Source organism: Gorilla gorilla, chromosome 5, assembly GCF_029281585.2.
Source record: "Gorilla gorilla gorilla isolate KB3781 chromosome 5, NHGRI_mGorGor1-v2.1_pri, whole genome shotgun sequence".
Classification (NCBI taxonomy): domain Eukaryota; kingdom Metazoa; phylum Chordata; class Mammalia; order Primates; family Hominidae; genus Gorilla; species Gorilla gorilla.
Genome location: NC_073229.2, coordinates 157942625 through 157968004, shown reverse-complemented (window position 1 = coordinate 157968004; position 25380 = coordinate 157942625). Strand labels below are relative to the sequence as shown.

At 36.6% G+C, this 25380-nt stretch overlaps 1 long non-coding RNA gene across 2 annotated transcripts in view; it reads left to right on the top strand.

Annotated features, from left to right (window-relative positions):
- Positions 1 to 25380, top strand: part of LOC109027348 (uncharacterized) — a 143693-nt gene that overhangs the window by 105676 nt on the left and 12637 nt on the right. The window contains exons 3-4 of one of the 2 annotated variants that reach the window (XR_008681183.2): positions 12909 to 13001; positions 21569 to 21644. This is a non-coding gene — a long non-coding RNA (uncharacterized lncRNA). Of the gene's footprint in view, positions 1 to 12904; positions 13002 to 21568; positions 21645 to 25380 lie in introns of both variants that reach the window. The other variant, XR_008681182.2, reaches the window with a different exon arrangement.

Genomic DNA, 25380 nt, shown 5'->3' with positions numbered 1-25380 from the left:
AAGAGCGAAACTCTGTCTCAAAAAAAAAAAAAAAAAAAAAAGGAAAATTAAAAAATATCTTGAGACAAATGAAAATGAAAACACAACATGCCAAAACTTATGGGATGCAGAAAAGCAGTTCTAAGAGGGAAGTTTTTAGCACTAAACACCTATACCAAAAAAGAAGAAAGATCTCTAACAACTTAAAGTAGTATCTCAAGAAGAAAAGGAAGTGCAAATTAACCCCAAAGTCAGTACAAGGGAGGAAACAATAGTAGAGCAGAAATAAGTGAAACAGAGACTAGAAAAACAATAGAAAAGATCAATGAAACTGAGTTGTTTTTGAAAATATAAAATTGACACACCTTTAGCCATATTAAGAAAAAATAAAATGCAAATAAATAAAATCAGAAATGTAAAGGGAGACATTACAACCGATACCACAGAAATATAAAGGATCATAAGAGGCTATTATGAACAATTATACATCTGCAAATTGGATAACCTAGAAGAAATAAATTCCTAGACACATACAACCTACAAAAATGTACTCAAATCATGATGCAGAATGACAAAGTGACTCATCAAATGATGTTGCCTATGTGATTAGTATGATGGACTGAATCTCAAACATAAAACTTCAGAGTGGACTAGAATGATACACATCAGACCCATGAAAGGGGATACTTTCCGTCAGGGGAGACTGGGAGGTGGGATTCCAAGTGTGGTCAAAGTAGTCTGTAATTTTGTCTAAAATTCTTCAACATTCTTTCTCTTTGTCTTTTACCCCTACCCACTTCCCTTTCTTCTTCCCTCTTCCTTTCCCTCACTGCTTTCTTCTTTCTTCTCTTTCTTCTTTCTTCTTTTCTTTCTTCATCCCCCTCAACTTCTCCTTCACTCTCTCCCTTCATTTTTCTTTCCCTTCCTTTCTTCTGATATAGACTTATGTTATGCATATAATATTCCAAAAGTACACACATAAAACATTCCTGCAGTAAATGTAACAGTACCAATAAATACCTTCCAACTCTTACATGTTATTTTTTAAGATAAAAAATTAAATGAAGCCTAAATTTTGAAATAAGCCTATGTTCTTGGTGAACTACTTTATTCTAATTTCAAGAATTAGTCTAAATTTAGGCATCACTGCTAATTTAAAAAGTGTTTTATTGTGATTATCTATAATTTTCAGTCATCTCATAGAAGCACTGACTTACTTAGCATGGTATTCAGTCATTGTAAAAGAAAGACAAACCAGACAAGAAAATATGTAGTTTCATGTGGAAAGTTTCACTTCTTTTAAATACCAGAAATGAGTTCGCATTCTCAGGGATGAAAGGAATGAATCCAGAATCCTTAAAAGGAATCTTTAACTTGCTTTGAAATAATGTGTATACATCAGTTCTCTCATAAGAATTAATTTCCCCAGAACTGACAACCTTTCCCACAGTCATGGACAACCTTGCTTATATTCAATGCCTGGAAGATGTCCTCACGGCCTGGATCAGAGTGAGAAACATTTCCACCAGGATGGTATCTTGAAGAAACAGTGACAACACCACTGTCTTTGGAAGAGAGGCAGCAGCTCTCATGTGTAGTATTGCCTATCATTGAAAAGTATATTCCTGATGTGATGCAATTTGACAAGCGGTCAACATTAAAACTGGTTTTACTTTTCCTAAGAAACACAAAATGCCCATCTGACTCTGATTTCTAGAGTGGCTTGGCACTGTTCATTCAATGATCATTGGAAAAAAAAATTGAGTTCATTTGGATAATTACTTTCTTGTGGTACCCCTGCCACCAGAGGAAAAGTACTGATGAGATTCTAAATGTTTTAGAGGCCTTGCAAACCAGAGATGGACATAAAATAGATATGGTTGTGTAATAGCTTAATTAATGCATGGAGCTCAGACTTTTGACCTAGAAGACAATCTGCACTGAGTTTCTGGCTGTGCCAGAACACAGATAATTATAAGCTCTCCCAAGGTGGTTGTTGATGAGACAATTAATGAAATGATGACTATAAAGTGCTAATTGTTATTATGAGGTGTTACTTGGATCAATAAGTTAATCGTATTGTGTCAGTCTTGCTGTTGTTTCTCTTCCCCTTTTGCTATTGTCTATTCTTTTCATTTGGAACTTATAGCATTTTACCTTGTATAATTTCTTACCTGTATTATAAACATGGCTCTATTATTAACTTTCCCTCTCTCAAATCCTTTGGAGAATATGGAATATAAACACTTTATATTTATTAATAGCTAAATTTTTCTAAATCTTAGATCCTTTGTGAGCAAGATTAGTATAAGCAGATTAAACTAAGTAATTCAATTTATCATGAATCTATGTGCCACTTTGTCAAACAGATGTAGAATTTTTGAAATAAATTCTTATCTTTTGTGTCTTATCATTTTTCATAGTGCACATAGTAATGTCGATACATTGTAAATTCTGACATTCAGCAACCACAGACAAATTCTATTTAATTTCTTTAATAATAAAACATTGGCCTCAAATCTGTTTCTTGTTTCATAAAATAATGTATGTATATTTATAAATGTTTCTACCCGGCATTACTTAACTTTCTTTTTCTTCTAGGATTTTAACTTGTATTTTTATCTCTGACAAAGTCTTTTATTATTTTGAACTCAGGCTTTAAGACACTATACACAGACACACACACACACATCATTTATAGAACATATATACTGCAGGTAAAAAGTACACAAAAATTAAAGATTATAGTTATGTTTTACTATAGCCCTGCATTTGAATTAGGAAAGCAATGTCAAAAATCCAAATGATGTTTTTTATTGCTCAGTTTAAGTGGTATTGTTGGAATACTTAACTGTATAAATATGTGGTTGATACCACTGCAAATACCAGTCAGTTCTAATATAGATATTGTTTTCATGCACTTGAATAATGTTCTTTATCTGGCTTCATTTCACTCTGTATTAGTGGAAGATGAATTCTGAAGAATCTCTGGGTCAAATATATAAATCTGTTTTAGTTTAAAAGAGTAAAAATGTAACTTGTATATAAACCAAGTTTGTATAAAACAAACTATATCTTTTTAATAGATAAAAAGTATAGTTTTATATTGAGTATGGGCTTAGAAATCTTCTATGTGCTTATATTTTTAAGCCAAGTGTGAATCATTAGGATTTGCCAAGATCGAAAATGTAGAGTTGTGTAAGGCCCTGGACATTTGGACAGTTTTCTCTCCCCATATGAGTCATGCTAGGTCACATGTCCAAGTTTGAAATGACTTTGAATTACTGATTTTTTCCCACTCTTTTTCAGACTTTGGTTTAGTCCAAACTGGCTTGAAACCAAACTCAGTGGAGTTGAAAAATAGGCTTAAAAATAAACCCTTCAGAGACAAAAAATATTTTCCACCTTCAATAATTTTTTAAGCATCTGGAATTTCAAGTTTGAGCTGTGACTTTTTTTGAAATTTGAATTTTGGATTTGGATTCCCTAATTTTGACATGAACTTCTGAATATGTTCTTCACTAAAAAAAAATTTAAACCTATACCAAATGTCAACAAATTTCCAATAGAAAAAATGACTTAAATTTTCCATTATAAAAAAATGCATCCTGGCTGGGTGCGATGGCTCATGTCTGTAATCCCAGCACTTTGAGAGGTCTAGAAGGGCTGATCACTTGAGGCCCGGAGTTCGAGACCAGCCTGGCTAACATGGCGAAACCTTGTCTTTACTAAAAATACAAAATTTAGCTGGACATGGTGGTGGGTGCCTGTAATCCCAGCTACTTAGGAGGCCGAGGTAGGAGAATTGCTTGAATCCGGGAGGTGGAGGTGGCCGTGAGCCGAGATCGGGCCACTCTACTCCAGCCTGGGTGACAGAGTGAGACCGTCTAAAAAAATAATAATAAAATGCATTGTAAGAGAGTTTGAGAGGAAAGAAAACATTACCCTATCAATGTTAGGGTAAGAAAAAAAGACATGACAGTGATTTCAACGTACGTTTAAAGTGTATATGAAGAATTGTCATTTTGATGAATGATGTGCCTTAATGGCAAGACCTCTTGTTGCAAAGTCAAAAATCAAGTAGTGGCAATGGATGCATCATTGAATATTGCCTAAATTTTAAAGGCTATTAGTACTATAACGCATAACACAATTTGCTGGAAACAATTTAAAAATATGTTGTTTAAGAGAAAGCAGGGTATTGTAGTTACACTATTGACAATGTTATTTCTTATAAGATTGTTTTTATTTTTAAAATTATTTAAAATTTTTTAATACATCAATAACAGAGGCTCTTCATTAAAAATTAAAAAATTCAGAATGAAATAAAGAATAAGAATTCCAATTCTGTTACCTCTCTTCCTGTTTTCTAGGGGAGGCTTTGTTAACATTTTGGCATGTGTCTCATGGTTTTTGAATCCAATAACACAAAATATAAAAAGATGTGAAAATATGATCTTTCTCTCATGGACTAGGAGAAATGAGAATAACTCGTTTCTCATGTCAGAATAACTAGTTCTTTTCTGCCTGGCCTAGCTGTATTTCTGTTTGTATGAAATTTGTTAAAATGATTTGGAGACAGTTTCCCTAAACAGTTTTGCCTGTCACTTTATTCCACTAAGTTTTGCAGTTTTCTCTAGCATAGAGAGGCAGTTCTGAAATAATTTTTTTGGATGATGTATATCATAGACACATTTGGAAAGAGAGTTTTCTTTTTACTAATGCAAGCTTTACTATACTTACAATTTCCACCTGAAGAACTTAGTAAATTGACATATGGACCAAAAAGTTTTTATTGGCGTGTTTGTGATTCCAAAATGGATCAAACAGTAAGTGTAAATGTACAGTGTTATTTATCTCTAGAGAAAGAAATTTGAGCTTCCTAGAAATGAGTGAATATGACTTAATTGAACTAATTGTTGGACAAAAGTCAGTATGAAATTTCAAGGGAAAGTAGTGATGACTCTTCTTGCTGTCAAATTTATGGGTAGATAGGCAGAACCTAGCACTTGCCTCTGGAAAACACATTTCAGAGCTCTTCTGAAGGGTTTCCACACCTCAGAAAATGCTGCTTATTTCCATAGTAAGCTGCTTCACTCTAGTAGCTTTTGAGTTTCTAGTTGTCACTAATTAGACACATTTTTCCTATGTAACACTGCCTGTCCCCAAGTAATCCACAAATAACTTTATCTGTAAGTTCCTTGGCCAAGATAAGACATGGTATCAGTTATTAAGGTCTTTTGTGGCTGGTGGTCCCTAGCATTTTCTTCTCCGACTTCTTGCTTGCTCTTGAATCTTGTCTCTGCCTCAGTACTTAGCCCTACTTTTTCTATTGTTTCAGATTTTCTTATTCCTGGCTCTCGTACTTTTGCCCAATACTCTTATCTTGTTCTTCAGTATCTCTTTTCTTTTGACTCCAGTTACTTTTAATATTTGCTTTGACCTGTATCTATGTGTTCCTCAATTAGTCACCATTACATTAGTGTTTATTGCTTGGATTGAGCTAGTTTCACACTGTGCCTCTGTGCTTTGTTTTGCTATGACTATCTTGGTCCTCTATTTCTGTCTTTATTCTTGCTGACAGCCAGTAATAATACTTTCATCTATAATCTATGCTCTGTGTCCCCATAGGCACACACATACACATATCTGAATTATTTAACTTATATAAACATATATATATAGTGTATAAATTCATAAATATTTGACCACAAATTCATAATACAATCATTCTTTTTCTTTTTATTTGGCTCCCTTTCCCCTCTTCCCTTTCTGACTACCAAACCTTTTGCCTCCCAACTGTGGGGTAGCCATATTGGCAGTCTAGTTTGTATACTACCATATTTTTAACTGTGCTTAAAAATCATATGCACACATACATCTAGAATATACACTTGTACATACAGAACACAGAAAATAATCTCTACACACACACCACACACACACAGAAATACACACTCAAATGTATACGTGCACACATATATGAGGGGAGATATTTAACATCCTTTTTTGTCTTATTTTTCCCATTTAACATTACCTCATAAAAATTCTTCCAAATCTAATAATATGGCCCCAAATTTTCAACAATAGTTTCAAAATATTCTATTTGGTAAACATACCATTATTTATGCATCCTCTCATTAACTAAACCTTCACTTTGTCCAGCTTTTATTTCTGACTTCCGTTTGGCCTCTTGGTCTTATGATTTATGTTACATATTTGATCTTTCTTTCTGACCTAACCCGAAGAAAGACTTTTCATCCTAAAAAGACACATTTATCATTGAAAAATATTTATAGGTATTTCACTTAGAACTGCTGAATAACAAATTACCCCCCAAACTCAGTGGCTTAAAATATTCGTTTTATTTTGCTCCATATTTTGAGGGTGAGAATTTAGGAGTTACTAATGAGGTTGCAATCAGATATTGGCTGAGGCTGCCAATATCTAAAGGCTTGACTTGGCTCAATGTTCAAGATAACTTACTCTCATGACTGGCATTTGCTATTGGTGATGTTGACTGGAGTACCTATGGGTGAGTTCTCCAGCATGACAGGCTCAGCATAATTGGACATCTTTCATGGTGGTTGGCTTCCCCTAGGGTGAGAAGTCCAAGAATATCAGGCAGAAGTTGCATGATATTTTCTTACCTAGACTCAGAAGTTACATGGCATCACTTCTTTCATACTCTATTGGTTGAAATAGTCATAAATATACCCACATAGATCCTACCTCTGGATAGAAGATCCTACCTCTGTCAAAAAGTTTTGGATCCATTTTAAACAATCAATGTCTATGCTCTGGTCACAAATTATTTTTATTTCTCCTACATGCAAAATACAGTCATCTCCTCTCAAGATTCCCCTTCTCCTCTTTATCCCCCCAACCACGTATCATCCCATTTCAGCATCAGGCTTGGAGATTCAGAATCTTCTTAACTAAACCAATTCTAGGATGGAGTCTCTTCAGATATTGTTCCCTGGGTTCAGCTCTGTGAGTACCATTCTTCCTGATCTGAAGATCTGTGACGTAAGGAACACATTATCTACTCCCACACTCCCAGTAGAAATTGGTGGAATAGAAATTAGATAACTTAGAGATGCTCTCATTTAAAAAGGGGGGAATGGAAATGATCATCGCCACTGATTTATAGCTTGTCTGGAATAAGCTGAGCACAAATTGCCAGTTTTAAATGAGGGATCAGCACTGTTGTCTGGGACTAATTGTCTGTAGATTTTGGTTTGCCCTCAGAATCTTGCTTCTATCTGTCTGATTCATCTTTCCTTTCCACAGGAAATGGCTGGTGTTGCAGCTGAGTCATTTTTTTAGTCTGCTGCCTGTTCAAGGGCATCCCTCCATTTTGTACTGTCTATGTTCATTTCAGTTCAAGCTTATACAATTCCTTTAGAAACTCTGTAAGCTTCTTGTGTACCAATTTAAAATCCACTCCATTAGATAAAATCCACATGTGCAGATCTCTCCCAGGCAAGTCCTTCTGTACCCTGGGCTCCCTATAAGGTGGTTATGAGACCACACTCTTAGTAGTCTTAGAAGCCTTATTATTTAACAGAAAGGCTCACCAGGCAATTCTTAAGATACTTAAAAGGCTTTTTTGTTTGAAAATGTCTCTGAGGTACCATCTAAAATGATTCCGAAATTTTAAAAATTGCAGTCACAACATAGTCTTCGTATTGACCATAAGACCACATTTTTCCAGATTCAATATTTATCCTAAGACCTTTTCTTATGTTTAGAATCTTTTTCTGGGAGAGATTGGAAACAGTGCTGTATTCAAGTCCATTAAGCCTTGGCTGCTTTCTATTTTCTCCACATAATCTTGGAAACTGAACGTTTTCTTCTTTGGCTCATCTTGCTCTATCTATGCCTTATGAATATATGGCTAAAAGAAACCAATTGGCTTTTTCATTCTGTCTAGCAGTCTCCTTAGCCAAATCCATCAGTTCCTGAGGCACATTTTCTATTTTCTGTTACTGCAGGCAACAGTTTAGCTAAATTTTCCCACTACAGAACAAGAATCCCCTTTCCTCCAGCTTCTAGTAACATTTTTCTCAATTACTTTTAAGTTCTCACGGAGTATTTTCGAGGGCCATTAGACTTCTGACAGTAGTCTCCTTAATCCTTCCAGCTTTTTCTCAGCACCCAAGCTGAATGTTCAGCACTCAGTCTCAAAGTCAGTGCACATTTTTTGGGTTTTGTTGTTGTTATTTTTGTTTTCAACAGTAACCCACTTCTAGGTAACTAATTCTATTTTGATTACTATGGCTGTGTAACAAATTACTCTGAAACTTAGCAACTTAATATTTGGTTTGCTCATAATTTCATGGGCTAGGAATTTGGAAAGAGCTTGGAGGGGCGATTCTTGCTTGAAATCTCTTCTGCAGTTGCAGGCAGATATCAGCTGGAGATACAGTAGTTTGGGGATGCAGTAGTTCAGTTGGGGATACAGTAGCTCAGTTGGGCTTGATGTTCAAGATGCCTCCCTCATATTACTGGGAATTGATGTTGGCTCTTCAACAGGAGCTCACCTGCACTTTTACTGAATGCCTACACATGGCCTTTCCAGCCTGGTGGTTGCAGGGTAGTTGGACTTATTTCATGGTGCTTGGCTTCTTCTAGAAAGTGTTCCAAGACGACCAGACTGAAGCTGTATGGCTGTTTCTGACTTAGCATTGGAAACCCCATCACTTACACTATACTCTATTGGCTAAAGCAATCATAAGTTTTTCTGGTTTCAAGGGGATAGGACATAGATCCCACCTTTTGATATGAGTGTCAAGAAATATTTGACCCATACGTTAAATTACCACACTAGGGTAAGCGTATCAACAAATGGCCTTGATAATCTGTTTGTTCACTAATTTGAGAGTAGAGCAAACTACTCACTTGAACAATGTCCTTCAGGCCATGTTGATTAAGTTATTCCTGCAGCTGGTCCAAATGTGGTATCTCTAGCAGTCCATCTTTTTTCTTTAACCACAGGACTGCTGAAAAAGCTGGCTGTAAAATATTAGACTCAGCATGTTGGCAAAAGAAAACAGGGCCCTCAACAAGGCATATCTAGTGACAAAAACAATTTTCAGAACTTTATCTTTCAATTTAGACATCTAGTTTACCCAATCTTCTCTCTTAGCTTATTAAATAACTGCAAGGGGCACACCTAGACTCTGCCAGTTTTTTTCTTTTCTTTCTTTCTTTCTCTTTTTTTTTAAATGCAGTTATGGTGGGGTTTCAGGCGGCTCCTGCAGGATAATGTCTTGGCTTGGCTAGTAAGTAACGGTTCTATACATGTTTTACAAAGATAAACAGCTAAATCAAAAGAATGCAGATGTAGGTTTTCCTTGTTGGGAAAATGACTGGAGTCTACTGTAAACAGGCATCCATGTAGCATATCAAAACTGTCATTACATCCAGAGGTGACACCTGAGAAGCTCACAGGGGAACTAGTGGCTTTCAACTTGAATGGGAAAAGCATTTGGAATCTTGGACCCACTTGACAGTGCTTTCTCATTATGGAGGTTGGCATCCCTGTTGCCTAGATTGGCATAGCAGCTTCACATACAAGGAAAGAATTGAAGAACAGCCAGAGTATTAAATTATTAAGTTAATGTAATATCAGATAGGTAATCAAAGTGCTAAGAATTATTTCACTTAAGACAAAGATAAAAAGAATCAGAATTCCCTCATTATTAATCCTCTCATGCTCTATCTTTATCCAGGATGGTCTTGTCCTTTCTTGGTGGTCAAGTGACCTCTCTCTCCTCCACCCACTGGCTCTCCTCTCAAACATGTCCATTGCAATACTGGATCTTTAATTTTCCCCCAGATTGTTAAACTTTCTATAGAGTGCTCCTTTTGCCTTCTCAGCTTACCCAAAACATGAATTTGCTCTAATGGCACTCCCTTCCTCAAACCCAGCTGGAGGGGATACTGTCCATTCTCCCTCTCCCCAAGTCCTGGGGTTAGAAGATTAAACCAGCTTTCTCCTAGCTTTCTTACTTGACCACTCTGTGATATTGGCACAAATCTTTAATTCCTCCTTCTGAAAACTCTCTGCTCTCTTGGCTCCCAATATGTTATTCTCTATGGTTATAACCTTTCTTCATAGACTTTCTGTATTGGTTCCTTCCCTTTGCCCTGCCCTCTCAGGATTGGTATTCTCTTGGTGTTTTCTCTGTCTAGAATCATGTCCACAATCTCCAACTTTCTCCAAATCCTCATCCTCTGCTTCCCCAATATATTTATTCTTTTTCTGTAGTTCTTCTTTTAGTTAACGGTGTATTCATCTGGTTGACCACCAAACTGAAAACCTCAGGGTCAACTCTTATCCCGAGGTGTAGTCAGTGACCACATATGGTAGATGCTGCCTCTAAATTATTTCTCAACTCAATCTCTATCATTCAGTAACTGTCATTGTCTTAGTTCAGACATCATCTTCTCTAATCTGATCTTGGGAATCTCTTACTTGACTTCACTCCCTTTGGGCTGTTGCCCTACAAACCCATTCTCCATAGTGATCTTTCCGTTACACAAGTGGAATCATGTTATTTTCTTTTCATCAAAGTCCCTTGTGGTTCTTTGTTTTCTGCAGGATTAAATTCATTAAACCAGCTCAGCTTTCCAGTTTCATGTCCTGCTTGTTCTTCCTAGCTTTATGGGGCAGCTTTCTACTTCTTTAAAACAGCATGTAATATGCTCTTTCATGTACAGACTGGATACACTCAGTATCTGGAATGTTTTCCTTCCTTGTTCTTTCTTCCTTTGAAAACCAACCCTTTTCAAGACATGGCTCAAATATTATGTCTGTGGTTGAGTTTCTTCTATTATAGCACCTAAGAAAGAAAATGGAATAAACAATATTTACTGAGAGTTAGGTATTTTGCCAAGTGCTTAAAAGTTGTAATTTCATTTAATTTTCATAACAGCTCATGCAGTAATTATTTTTACCCTATTTTATGGATGAAGGAACTGGGCTTTAGAGAGGAGGGATAGCTTCTTGAGAATGTCAATTTACTGAGGGCAAGGATTGTGTCTATTTAGCTCTATGCCCCCTCAGCACCTAATTCACTGGCTAGCAATAGTAAGCATTCAATAAATATTTATTGAAGGAAGATGAATGAAAGTCTATTCCATTAAAGCAGGAGCTACAAAGAGGTAAAAATCTGTAACAGAAATTCTCAAAATAGTGGGGGTTATTGTAACATGGGATAGAAAATTGGAGTGGAGTCAAAGGAGATAAAATGGAGAAAATGTTTTTTCAAAAAGGAAATGTAATACTTGATTGAACTCAAGACAGTAACATTTTGATGTTGATATTCATAGGAATACATGGACATAAAGATTAGGAAAGGGTTCCTCTCCTCATATAATATTTGTGGATTGTGCCAAATCGATAAATCTCAGAGATAATAATGTACCAAATGAAAAGTAGGCAAAATGAATACAATAGGTCACCCAACAATTTATATTTTCTAAGTTGGCATCATTTCCCAGTGTGCTAAAAAAATCATGTGATTTTGGTGTTTGCCTCTTCAGTCTATTTTACTACATTATGAATATTTCACAGTTCAGCTAAATTTCTAGAAGTTAAAAACTTAAAAGTAATTTCAAAGCTCTTTAAGGCTTTTATGTTTTTAAAATATGTATTAATGTTTACTTAACTAATATTTGAGATCTATATAATTTTTGCCTTGCATTAAATTATAATGTTAAAAAGTTTAGGTGGACCAACATTTAAAAAATTAAAATACGAAAGTATTAAAGTGCAAGTGAATATTTTTAAAAAAGAAATGCAAAATAAACATGAAACTTGAAGGCAACAGGTGATATTTGCCATGGAGGACAAATTTTATGTATTTTTTAATAAGGTACCTCTAAAATAGACCAAGAACTCCTGGAATTTTAGTGGGGGGTTTTGATAATGTTCTAGGAGCCTAAACACCTAGTTGTAAAGTGAACAAAGTGAGGCAAGAAGGTAAGTGGGATTAATTAAGGGTCATACATACAGTAAGATTAGAGCCAGTGACCATCACCCAACACATTTCTAAGTCTTTGATTTCTTTTTATTTTCACAGTTATTATAAACTAAAATGACTGCTTTATTATCAATGGAGGAACAAAGCAATCTAGCTGATGACATCAGTGCATTGGCAGCTTCTGTGGTTTGTTAAGGAAGGGGGGATTCACTTAGGTTGTCTTTCTGTCACCTTCCCTAGGATGGGCCCCATGAGGATGAACACTGCAGAGTTAGAGGCATAAAATGTGATAAATACCTTGAAAATATGGTTTGAGCCTCTAACTCGAGGAGTTACAAGAAACATAACTTAGAAAGAGGCAATTAGGAAGGATGTGCTTATCTTAGGTTTTCCCAGATTAAATATAACCTTGCATTTTAGTATAAAACTGCCAGAGCTAGTAATACTTTGGTTTATTTTAGGGGGGAAGGGAGGGCGGATATTCAGACAAGTCAATTAAAAAAGAAATTCTTGCTTAAGAATTATCTTTATGGCTCACAACTGTAAACTGTTCTATATTCTCTATTTATTAAATAAAAATTATTATTCATGGACTCTTCACTCCTTTTCATGCTCTAGTCTTAAGTTTTACTCAGAAGTGTAGAAGGATCTGCTTTTACTCAGAAGGGTTTTGAAGACTTCCAGAACCAGGGTCCTTGCGTTTCTCCCACTAGTACTTATCCGAAGCTGAGGGATCTGCTTGGGGCTTTCTGAGAGCAAGCCCTTTGATTGTCCTGCTTTTGGCCAGCTGCCAGCTTTGCTGCGTGATGATTAAGTGTGCTTTTACCCAAAAAAGTTCAGAAAAGCTTTAATTATTCTTGAAAAACAGAAAGTGTTATCAGACTTTGTACACAATTGGAAGCCAGATAATGACCAGCTTTTCTTACCTCTAGACAGATGCTGCTACAAAGAGACCAATCAACAACTGCTCAGCAGAGATACAGATCTGAAGCACAGAAGTGCAATAGACCTTCCTGATGCCTTCGCCAGGTATCACTGCATTCCTCTATCTCATGTCATTTCCTGCCCACTCCTCTGGCCTTTCCAAATACCCAAGTATTTATTGGAATTTTTATTATGCCACATGCACAGCCTTATATTTTATATATGGAGGGTAGGTAGCTATAGTTCATTTGGCCTTGTCTGCCACTTTATTCAAACCAGTACAAGGACTCTGAAAAACATCACGAAAGATTATCACAGTGAAAGAATGAAATAAGGTTTAGGTGCAAAGTGGAGGGAAGGGGAAAAGAGCCTATTTACATTTAGGAGATGATAAAAGTAAGTTCTTGCATTTTTTGAAGTATGTAATACATATTATTTTATGGAATAAATTGTAATTTAATAAGTAATTGTAATTTAAATATGGGACATCTTGTTATAAACAGTACTATAGAGAACAACTTATTGTACTGCTTTTAGGTATTTTCTTATGGTAGAGAACTAAAAATCAATGCCTGGTATTTCTCCAATCTGCCAAATAAGATCATTTTCTTTTTTTCTTTTCTTTTTTTTTTTTTTTTTTGAGACAGAGTCTTGCTCTGTCGCCCACGCTAGAGTGCAGTGGCGCAATCTCGGCTTACTGCAAGCTCCGCCTCCTGGGTTCACTCCATTCTCCTGCCTCAGCCTCCCGAGTATCTGGGACTACAGGCGCCCGCCACCACGCCCGGCTAATTTGTTGTATTTTTAGTGGAGACGGGGTCTCACCATGTTAGCCAGGATGGTCTCTGTCTCCTGACCTCGTGATCCGCCCACCTCGGCCTTCCAAAGTGCTGGGATCATTTTCTTACCCCCACCTTGACTCAAGCCTCATGTTCCAGCTTTTTTATTTGTATAACTCCTACCTTCTGGACCCAAGGTGGGAAGAGAACCATTTTCAGCCCTGAATAGACACTCAGTTTTTTGGCTTTCACTAAACTGCACAGTCAGATCCAGGTCGGCAAAACAACTTGGTCTCATTTTGCTTGGAACCTGCTTAGTCAATGCTGATTAAACCTGAATTGCGTGGTTTGGTCACAGAGTTGCTAACTGAATCTCATTTGATTCAGTCACTGTTGTTTACCAAGCTTTCATCCTCCTTCAGTATTGGCCCAGAGTAGGATTCATTCAGTCATGTACTTCCTGGTTTAATATGCACCAGCTGCTAAGGGAGATATAATGAATGAGATGGATGTGGCCCTGCTTTTGGGAACTTAAGGTCTATTTGGGAACACAGATCACTAAGCAGGCAATTACACATCTCTAAGTGCTGGGAAAGAGAAAGAACACTGTGTTATGTAGTCGCCAAGGGAGGATGCATAATCCTGCCCTGAACATCAGGGAAGGCTTCCTGAAAAAGATGGCATGTAAGTTGAGGTCCACAGGATGAGTTGGAGTTAGCCAAGTGACACTTGGAGAAGAGTGCTTCAGATGCAGAAGAGAGTGCTTCGGGGTAAGTAGAAGTCTGAAGAAGAGAGGGCATGGCATATCTGAGGAAAGGAAAGGAATTCCACATTAGTAGATCATGACATGTGTGTGTTTGTTTAGTAGGCGAGGGCGGGACTAGGCGGTGGGGTGGGGAACAGAATAAGTAATGGCTTCACTGGGCTTTGTGAACCACGTGGCTCAGATTGAACTTCACCTTGAGGGTTTTGGGAAGTGCCTGGAAGAGTAATGTGATTGGATTTGTGTGTCTAAAAAGATCACGCTGGCTAAAGGAAGGAGAATGGACTGGTGGGGCACAGTTAGGAAGCTGCTGCATTAGCCCAGCCAAGAGGCCTGTTCTAGTTTGGTAGCATTGAGCCTGCAGTGAAGCCGGTAGACAAGAGACAGGTTTAGGAGGTGGAATTGATAACGCTCAGTGATTGATAAGATTTAGGGAATGAGAGAGTGGAAGGAGGCATGCATGATACCTCTGTTTCTGGTTGAATAACTGGATAAATTATGACTTTTTTCCCCTAGGTGGAAAAGGAAAAGCATTGGTTTTTCCTAGTTTCCTGTGATCAGCCATACTTTCTTAACAATTCTTCCCTTTTTCCCTCTTCTTACACTCACTAGTCTTGCCTTTCCCTCATTTCCCTGTTTTCTCTAAGGTTGTTTAGGCATTCAGTAAATACCTGAACAACTCTAGGGTTGCTCTCTTGACCTGGAAATATGGGAGAGGCTGTTCACTCTCTTTAGTTATGTTTACAAAGAGCCATGAGCCTCTGGAGGGAGAGAGAAAGAGGTCAAGAATGAATATTTCCCATTAGTGCCAAGCTTACCTGAAATAGCTCCTGGCTTTGTCCTATTTTAGAGGTGTTTAACTTTTCTCATTTGGAAAACCTTGCTTCATAATGTTCATGCATTTGTACCTACTTTCTTCTCTGTTACAAATGTTTTCTACCACTTATTTTTCAGGCAAAGTTTTGCCAATCTACTTAGACCCAGATCAGCTATGACCTCTTCAGTGAAGCCATTCCCAGCTCCCACAGGCAGAACTTCGTGGCTCCATCCCTATTCTTCTACATCCCTTTGTCCATATCTCAATCACAGGACTTACTACCCATTGTATTGTCTGTCTTCTTCCTCCTTACCTTCCCACCATCCCATCACCTCACACCGGATTATTATCAGCTCCTTGAAGGCAGGGATTCTAGCTGTTTTATTCCTGTTTCTGTCATCATAAGGGGTTGGACTTACACATACCAGGTGTCTGAGAAGCTATGAATGAATTATTCATAGACTTTCTTTACAAATTGGTTTAAATGTCCACCTCCCTCCAAAAAGTTGTTTTAGTTAAGTCTATTCCTTAGCCAATTTACCAATACATATTTGAGTCTTTCTTATAATAATTGTCCTTTTATGTGAATAGTTAAGCCAACCCTGTGACACTCCTGAGTTTGTTATGAAATGCTAAGTTTCCTAAGGACAGACAAATGTTGTTTCTGTACAACGCTGACCACTCCAATTCTGTAATGTAATGTACAATGTTTCAAAAATATGGGGTTAGTTGTGACATATTAGGTAAATTACTTAAACCTTTCTAATAAACCTAAGTCAGATATAAAAGGTAATAATTTCTATCCCATTAATATGCTACAAGAATTAATTGAGAAAAATGCATTTAGAGCATTTAGGACGGTACCTGGAGCACAGTAAAAATGCTCAATAAATGCCATCTTTGCTTAATCTCTGCTTTCTACATATTTAAAATTCATAGATATTTATGATTTTTTTCAACTTTATCTTAACAGACTGGTGATTGCATGTGTGCATGTGTGTATATTCATGTAACAGATGTTGATAAATCAATTATTTATTAATTTAACTTTATTTTTCATTTTCATATTTTAGATTTAGGGGATGCATGTGCAGGTTTATTACATGGGTAATAAATCACAACATGTGTGATGTTGAAGCTTGGACTTCTCATTTTTCCATTGCCCAAGTCGTCAACATAGTACCTGATAGGTAGTTTTTCAACCCTTATTTATTTTGATTTATTTTTACCAAAGTGCATACTCGTATTCCATGATTAATTATTAAAGAAAGCAGTGTATATTAAATACGTTACCTTGGTCAGAAGAGCTCTCACGGTTTGCACATTTGCCTTTGGCAACAACTTTGTTAAATCTCATGTTTTGCTGTTAATCTATCATTTAACTTTTGCTTATATAATTCTTGCTCCAGTGGGAACTATATCTTTTATTTCTTTGGATCCCTATAGTGCTAAGTACTAGGTTTTGTGCTTATTAGGCATTCAGTAAATATCTGAACAACTCTAGCTTTGCTCTCTTGACCTAGAAATATGAGAGAAACTGTTCAAACTCCCTAGTTGTGTCTATAAAGAGCCATGAGCCTCGGGAGGGAGAGGAAAAGAGGTCAAGAATGAATATTTCCCATTAGCACAGAAGACTTTGAGAGCCCTCTCATCTTTTTCTCTGAAGTTGTAGGAAGTTCTGTTTCCTTTTACCAGTGCTTTATGTTGCCGGACCCAAAGTGAATTTTTGAGGAACTAAGGGAGGATGAGAGCTGATCCAAGATTCTGCACTAACCTCCATAGCCGCAGTATTCAGAAATCAAGCATCTGGGTTCAGAAATGATGATGTGCTTTAGTGAAGCATGTGGTTAAAGGGCCAGTAAGTCTTCTAATTATGCAATCCCCAGCCTTCTGTGAATACCAACGATAAAAGAGCAAAGCATGTGCTCTTCCTTCTTCCCTTCCCCCTCCCTCTCTCCCTCTCTCCCTCCCTCCTTCCCTCCTTCCCTCTCTCCCTCTCTTTCTTTCTCCCTTCCTTCCTTTCTTTTTTATCTTTAGAAATGTTTTTACTGTTTTTGTAAAAATGATGCATGCTTATTACAGAACAATCCAAGCAGTGTAGTCATAGTATATTTAATCTCTTCTAGATTGCCTTCTGGAATTTCATCAGGATCGCCCTTTTAGGGTTAAGATGAGGTCTCATTTTTGTGGTTCCTGCAAACAATGTAAAGTGACAGCACTTCTGACAGGGTGGCCCAGGTTGGCTTCAGAGGCTCCCTCATGCCACAGGCTGGCCTGAGCTGGATCTTCCAAGTGTTCTGCTTAGATTTTGATGGCAAGGTTTTGCTATCTCAAGATCTCTCTTCCTACATTGGGAAAAAATTACCTAAATGTAAGAACATGCAGCTATGACAACTATTGATACTCTGGGTTGAACTGGCTGTTCTTGTTCTTTCTCTCCCTCCACTCCATGTGTGTCCCCTGAGTCTGTGTACTGGTAAGATCTTCACAGGGAAAGTACAAATTGACATTCCAGGGTATATGAGTGGATGTGGTTCCCCTGATCAAATTCTTAAGCCGTTTTGGAAAAGTTAGGAAAGCACTAAGAGTTGTGTGCACCTGCATACAATTATTAATTGTAATTACACAAGATACCCATGGGATCCTTACACTTTGGATCTGAAAGTATTGTTCAGCTTTTCTTAGTATGGATTATGTCTTACTAAGTGTCATTGAATAGACATTCTGGGGAAGCTTTTGAGTTTTTCATTGCTTTAGGTTTATGAATGTGATATCTATCTGGAAGAGGGAGAAATGTACTACATCACTGCACATAGTAGGCAGACAATAGATATTGTTGCTGGACATCAGAGCCAGGCCAGCACTTGAGCTCTTTAGAAACTGGGTGCCTTGGTTAGCCTCCTCCTTTACAGACTTCTTTAGTATCAGAAAATTTAAAGATCAGGAGGTTATTTAAGCTTTTGGTAACCCCTGGTAGTTTACTTTGCAGAGAAGGCAATATGACTGGTACTCTGGAAATGTTTTGGGCTGGTTTATTCTCCAGTGCTGCTCCCTTAGGAAAATTTTCTCCTAACTTGACTTTTTGATTTGAATATTTTCCATATAAACTTTGCCTTCTTTCTGCTCATCTTTTTTTCTTGCCCCACTGTAACATCTGCTTGACTGTGATGTCACATTCCCCACCCTCCCACAGCAAGGAGACGATGAGAAATGACTGTTCATTGATTGCTGAGTATGTTGTATACTGCAGTTATGGGTCTTGACATTGAAAATGATCTTGTGAAGAGGGTGTAAGAGGAGTGGATCAAATGGGATAATGTGTTGAGAAAGCTTCGTCAAAGTTCATTCACCATTTTTGCACACTTCTTATAGACCAGGTGCTGTGCTAAGCATAAATATATGGGATGAACAAGAACAGACTTGATCCCTGCACTCATAGCTCTGACGGTTTAATAGGGGAAGAGAGACCTGTTTTAAAAGGAAGGCTTCGAGCAAGGATAGCTGAGGGACATGACATAGTTTCCGGGGCCTGTGAAAGACTTCTTGGGGTTCTAACTCAAGCAAAAAGTCTTCTTCAAAACTCAATTGTCATGCTTTTGTTGTTACTCTTGTTGGAGGACTCAAGATCTATCCCTGACATACATTAACCATCAACTGGGCACGCACATGTCCAGTGTAAGGTACTTGTGTCTTCAGGAGAAGGCCATGCTGCAATAAAAGTGCAAATGTTATTTGAAAGGTAGCAAAGCTCGGTGAATACTAGTATTAATAAAATTATCAGAGGATTAATTTAGGAACATTAAGCTATAAACCCCTGAGTTACATAGTTTATACATTTCCTAGTCCAATCTGATTGTCAGGAAACTGAGGAAATGGAACTCAGGAGAAGTCTGTCACAGAGCTAAACACTTGGTGAATTAATAAGTAAATGGTTGAATGGATTGGCACCACTCTACATATACCTTTTAAGATATCTGTCAATTTATTCTAAAGTTTCCTACATAGTTTTCTCAGTGATTCTTTTAGTTTCGGAAGTTAGATTAGAATGTGAGTACTTCTGGAGAAAGTTACACTAACAACTACATTTTATTAATATGATTATTTTTATTATTTCATAACACCTAATGAGCAGTGTCATTTAATTCTATGGGAGTGAAAGTGAAGCAAGCATATTTTAAAATCATTAAGTATAAAACAGTAATATTTTAAGACCTTTTTATTTTCTGCCAAAAATGAACATTAAAAGAGGTGTTTTTTGTTTTTTTTTTAATGATTCACCCATTTCACAGATTTAAAAAATGAAGTTTGGACACTTCTCTAGGTTTCACATGGAAAATCAGTGGCAGATGAAAGAAACTCAGGAATTTATTTTTTCAACTTGTGCTTAACCAATTGGAGACAGGCTGTCTCCAGGCTATATTTTCTTTCTAATAGCTATAAAGTGAATGAACTCAAAGAACAGTCTAATGTCCTGCTGCAATTGATATGAAAAAGGACAGGGGAAGAAAAGATTCCTCATTAATGGATTTATATTCTAGTGATAGGGTTAGGGGGTAGAAAGGTCATTTTGAAAAGAAAAGTGAAATATAGACCATGCAGAAAAATTATCTTGTTATCTGACTCAGAGACATGAGGCTGCATGTTATCCTCTGTTCGTTTATTTTTTCTCCTAGCTTTTCTTTTATTTTTAGATAAATGTGAGTCAGACAGTTGAGACAAGAGTAATTTTTAGAAACTCTCTTCTCTTGCAAGCTTTTGGGAGCAGAGTTTTTCTCTTTTTATATGGTCTAATTGGAAGTACCATTTAATTGTAAAGGAAGAAAATTGGGCAGGTAAATTAGTAAGAACAAATAAGATATCTTATGAAAAGTTGAGCTTACCTTCTTATTAAGTATATTAGGTCATAATCAGACAAAATTTAAAGCTTAATTGAAAAACTAAAAGTGAAGTTCTCTGCAGGTTTTTTTAAGTGGAAAGACATTATAACCCCGGAAACGATTTTTTAGTTTAGGAAAGAGCATGGGATTTGAAAGTAACTAACTATTTTGGTGGTTTTATGTTTAGTGACAAGTTTCTTACATATAAACAACTTAATTTAATTTTCAACAGTTACTTCACCAGGGATGTCTTATTTATTTATTTTTTTCAAAGTGTAGAAAAGGAACTTTAAGCCTTGAGAGTGTAAATGTATTGGCACAGTATCCTGGGTTCAAATCCAGCTTTGTCTGGCTCTGACCCTCTGCTCCTTTCCCATACAAAATTTCTCCTGAGGTATCTACTAGTTTCTGGTATTGGGGATGTGGTTGAGTGAAGCACACTGTGTCCCACTGACTTCACATCCAGACACACACAAATGGGTGAGATACAGGTTGTGACTCGGGGCATAATGGAGTACGTACCAGGCACTGTTGTGGCACAAAGAGGGGAATGATCAGCTCTGCTTGGACTGAGTGGAGCAGGTCAGCCAAGATTTTATGGAGGAGGAGAAAAAGCCATTTGAGCTTGGTCTTCCTTGTAGAGAAGGCACAGTAGGTCACCTGAGATGGAGGGAAAAGCCTGCCCAGGATGGCTTGAAACAGTGGCATGGAGGATATGATTGCAGAATTGTCAGATAAAGTGCAGGACACACAGTTGAAGTTGAACTTCCCATTAAACAACAAATAATGGCTTAGTATATCCTATGCAATAACTGGAACATATACGAACCCGTTATTTGTGGGTTATTGGAAATTCAAATTTAACTGAGCATTCTGTGATTTAGTTTGTTAAATCTGGCCATGCTAGGCATTCGGGCTTCATTGGAGTGTAGCGTGTAAGGCTGGGGGCACCAGGAGGGATGCTGAGAGAGTCAGGTTGAGGCTTACACTTGGAGAAACTGGTCTTTGCTATACCTGGTAAATAGGATTAAAAATAGCTTTACTCTACACAATAGATGTCTGTCTATCCTATGGCTTAGTAGGTCATATATGCCACTTATCAGTTAAAAACACAGTTTGAATAAAGCATTGTCTCAAATGAAAAGTACTTTTTTGCTCAAGGAGTCATGTAATAAAATTACTTATAACAAACTTTCAAATTAATTCCTAATGTCTGATTATTCTTTTCTCCATAAGAGAAATGTATGAGAAAGGGAAGAAATGCTTTAGAGGGAGGAGAAAGTTAAATAAAACCAGCAAGAGAAAAAACAGATACATTTATATGGCATATATGTGTTTCCTGTTTAATTTTTAAGTGGGGCAAAAAAGACAGATGAAATTGCATTATCCCTGTGCAAATCCTTTCTAAACTAAAGCAAAGATATTTTACTCTGACTCAGGAGCATGGAATTCTTCCCAGAGTCACAGAAGACGGCACAGCCTGGGGACAAGTGGGAATCACCTGGAGGATGGCAGGTACCACTGTTACATTTACTTAAAAATTTGGCCAGGCATGGTGGTTCACACCTGTAATCCGGCACTTTGGGAGGCCAAGATGGGAGGATAGCTTGAAGTCTGGAGTTTGAGACCAGCCTGGGCAACAAAATGAGACTTCATCTCTAAAAAGATTTAATTTTTTTTAATTTTTAAAATTTGAGGGTCACAGATTGTTTAAAAAGGTATTTTATTTTTGCGTTTTTTTCTTAATGATGTCCCAGGTATCTGTAACATTGGCTCATGTAGCATGTCTCCTACATTTGTGGTATTGGTTGAAAGGCAGCATCTAAACATTTCGATATAACGTTTAGAAAATAAAATGGCTTGTGAGAGCAGTGACTGCATACCAATTTAGATTTTTCTCTCCCTCCTCATTAAATATGTGACTGCATCTTTTGTTTACTTTTCTCCTTACTCCAGAAAGGATTTAGGGCAGCTCATAAATATGTGCGAGACCTATCACTCCTACGCATGTGGCCATTCAAGTGTTTTGATGATTGTACATTTTAAAGTTAAATGCAAAGACCTCTTTATAATTAGAGTGTGTTTGCTTCTGAGGAAAGTTATGGTAATCATTACTTTTGTTGTTATTATTTCATTGTATCTAATGAACAATGGTAATAAATCCCATGGGAACCAAACATAGTATAACATATATATTTTGAAAACCGTTAGATATAAAAATTCTAATTCACTTGGAGAAGTTTCATTCATTTCATTTCATTTCATTTTCATTTAGTAGGGTATTTCATTGTCCTTTGCTTAAGCCTTTCTTTGCTTTAGATGAGGTTAAGGAAAGACAAAAATCTAACTGTGGTAAACACAATCTGAATTTCATTATTAACACTTTCATATAAAGACAGATTAATAACCAAAGTAGATGCTGGTCATAATGAATGACTTCTGATTTGTTATGTTTTCCTGAATTATTTTTACTTTGGTAGGCATGTTATTTCTGCTTAAAAATGAAGTGCTATTAGTAATCAAGGATGTGAGTTCATAACAAGTAAGTTAAATTTTAAACCATGGTTTGAGATTTTGCTTTGTCTGGGAAAGGATTTAAACCTCAGCAAGAATGATTTAGGGGTTAGAAAAACAAATCTTTGATAGGGAGAGTGTAACATGTTGGAATGGGTTGTCTTCTCTTAATGATTTGGCAGGCATCTTGTCAAATGAGCTGGGGTTTTATTGAATCTGATAATGGTAATATTAGGCTCCAAATGAGTTTGACAGGGTGCCCAAATGGCTGGATCTCACAGGATAAAGTTTAATAGGAATAAGCAATAAACACATAGCCCATTACCTGGATTCAGAAAAGCAACTGGAAAAATAGTTCACATTGAAAAACAGTGAAAAACAATGGGTTAGGGCTTTTAGATAATAGCGAGTTCAACATAAGTCAAGAGAGTGGTGGGCTGCTATAAGTCTAATAGGATTTAGAATCAATTTTAGAGCAAGCTTGCCAGACTAAGAAAGTTATAACCCCAAATCTACATTCCATAGTGGGCAAAACTTTTTTTTTAAAAAATACTGACTTTATATCTAGATACTACACCTTAAAAGCATACTTTTAAAAACAAAAAAATGTACTTGATGAGAAGATATAAGACCATGTCAAAAACAAAAAAAAGAAGGAAAACTACAGGAATAGAAGATGTTTTACCTGGAGAAAAGAAGAGCTTCATTGTTAAAGAGGAAAAGGTTTATTGTCTCTGATGTTGAATTTCTGCAAGGAACAATGTATAGAAGTTTCCGTATAAGAATGGACTTACTTGCAATCAATCCTTTGTAGATAAAATGGTCTGCCATTCTGTGGATATGGACATCAGCATTCCTCACCTGTTGGAGAGGCTGGAGAAAGGTGATTTACATATTGCATCTAGATTTGGAACTTTGTGGTCTCTTCCCAATCTGCTATTCTGTGATTCTAAGGATGTTTAGGATAGTTATATACATTTTTGGTGTACATAACTTCTAGACCAATCAATTATTTCAGGAAATTTCATGACATTAGAAAACAAAAAACACCCTTACCAATCTACCCTTTGTTATTACATAGACAAAGCAGCTGGTTGATTGACTGGAAGTTTCTATTTTGCTGGGTAGGTATCTGGGAGATGTAGCTTGATTTGTGCTTATTGGGTCACCTTGCCCACATACAGGCCTTTTCAATGTAATACTCCATATAAAAAGGCAAAATGGGTTGCAAAAAATACACAAAAAACCCTGATGAAAGCAGTTCTTAGAATACATTAGCTGTAAAATTTCATTGCTATCAGAATTTTGTGTTCCTTGCACTTATATATTATTGCCTCTTTCCAGCCTTTTAACATACAATGAAAAACCTCTAGATAACAAATACTTGTCAAGCCCCAGCCAATTGTTCACTTGTTTTTAGGAATATTTGGTACTATAAAACATCCATATGAGAAAATAAGAAAGTTAGTTCCTTGGAGTTTGTTTTAATAAGATTAATACAATCAATGCTATGATTCTTTTTTTCTTCCTATCAACACCCCCTCTGTTTCATTTTTGCTAGTCACCAGCTGGCTTTTTTTTCCCACCACAAAATGACTCTAAACTGCAAGATAATTCTACAAAAAGAAATTTGTTCCAAAAGTTACATGGAGCCAACTATGTCAGCAATGGAAAGAACTAGTACATTTTGTTTTGAAAATAAAAAAATCCTAGATCTGAAAATTTGTCTACTTAACCCCAAAACACTTGACTCCAGAACTCCACATGTAGAAGTTTGCCTTTACTTTGTCATTTATTTCTAAAACTAGGAAAGTAAAATTTTGGGGATATCTTTAAATAGCATCCCATGTAAAGTATTGTAAAATGTTCAATTATAGTACAACAGTGTATGTACTAGTTAGCTAAATTAGATGGTTAAATGGTTAGAATGCAATGTATGTACTGAACTTTTTATAGTTAGGAGTCAAAATAATGATATGAGTTTCGATATATTCCTTTGCTGAAACTCTTGGTATTAAATTTCATTAGTATCTTTCTTTCCTTTCTCGATATCTTAATATTATTACACTGTATATTTAGTCCCAGAATTTGGAAATCAATTACAAAAATCTGAAACAAGACTTGTCCTGGCAGGGTCATCTCAAATTGTCATTCAGGGATTCAGTGTTTAGGTAGAAAAGCAGACAGCATGTTGCCTTGAGTCTTATTTTTTCAATAAATACAAGCCAGTTCAATTCACTGCTTTTCAGGTAAAATACCTAGCAAGAGCTGAATATCTGGAGACATGCTGCACTAACCTTGTTCCTTATAATATAAACTCCCAGGGGAATGGCAAAATGCATGAAGGTTAGACAATCATATTGAAAGAACTTTACATCTTCACCTTTCCAGGAGACTAAAATAGAGGCTGCCCTCTTATCCCATGTTCTAGGAAACTCTTATCATATGTAGGGCCCACTCTAGAGCATTTCAGTGCACCCTATGTTGTCTAATTGAAGAGTAAATCTGTACATTCAAAGCGTGCATTTTTTTGGTCTGAAAAAAAGCACTGCTCAAATATGAGGTCTTGTGGTTGCATATCATTTTAATAGAGCTACACACTATGCACCATAATTTTTAATTCATGAAAGAGCTTAGAGCTTGCATGTGGCAAAGGATTAACTTCTGTCCTAATTACTTTCTCAGAAAAGCTAATGGAAAATTAGATGCACTCCACCAGGCAATAAATATATCACAC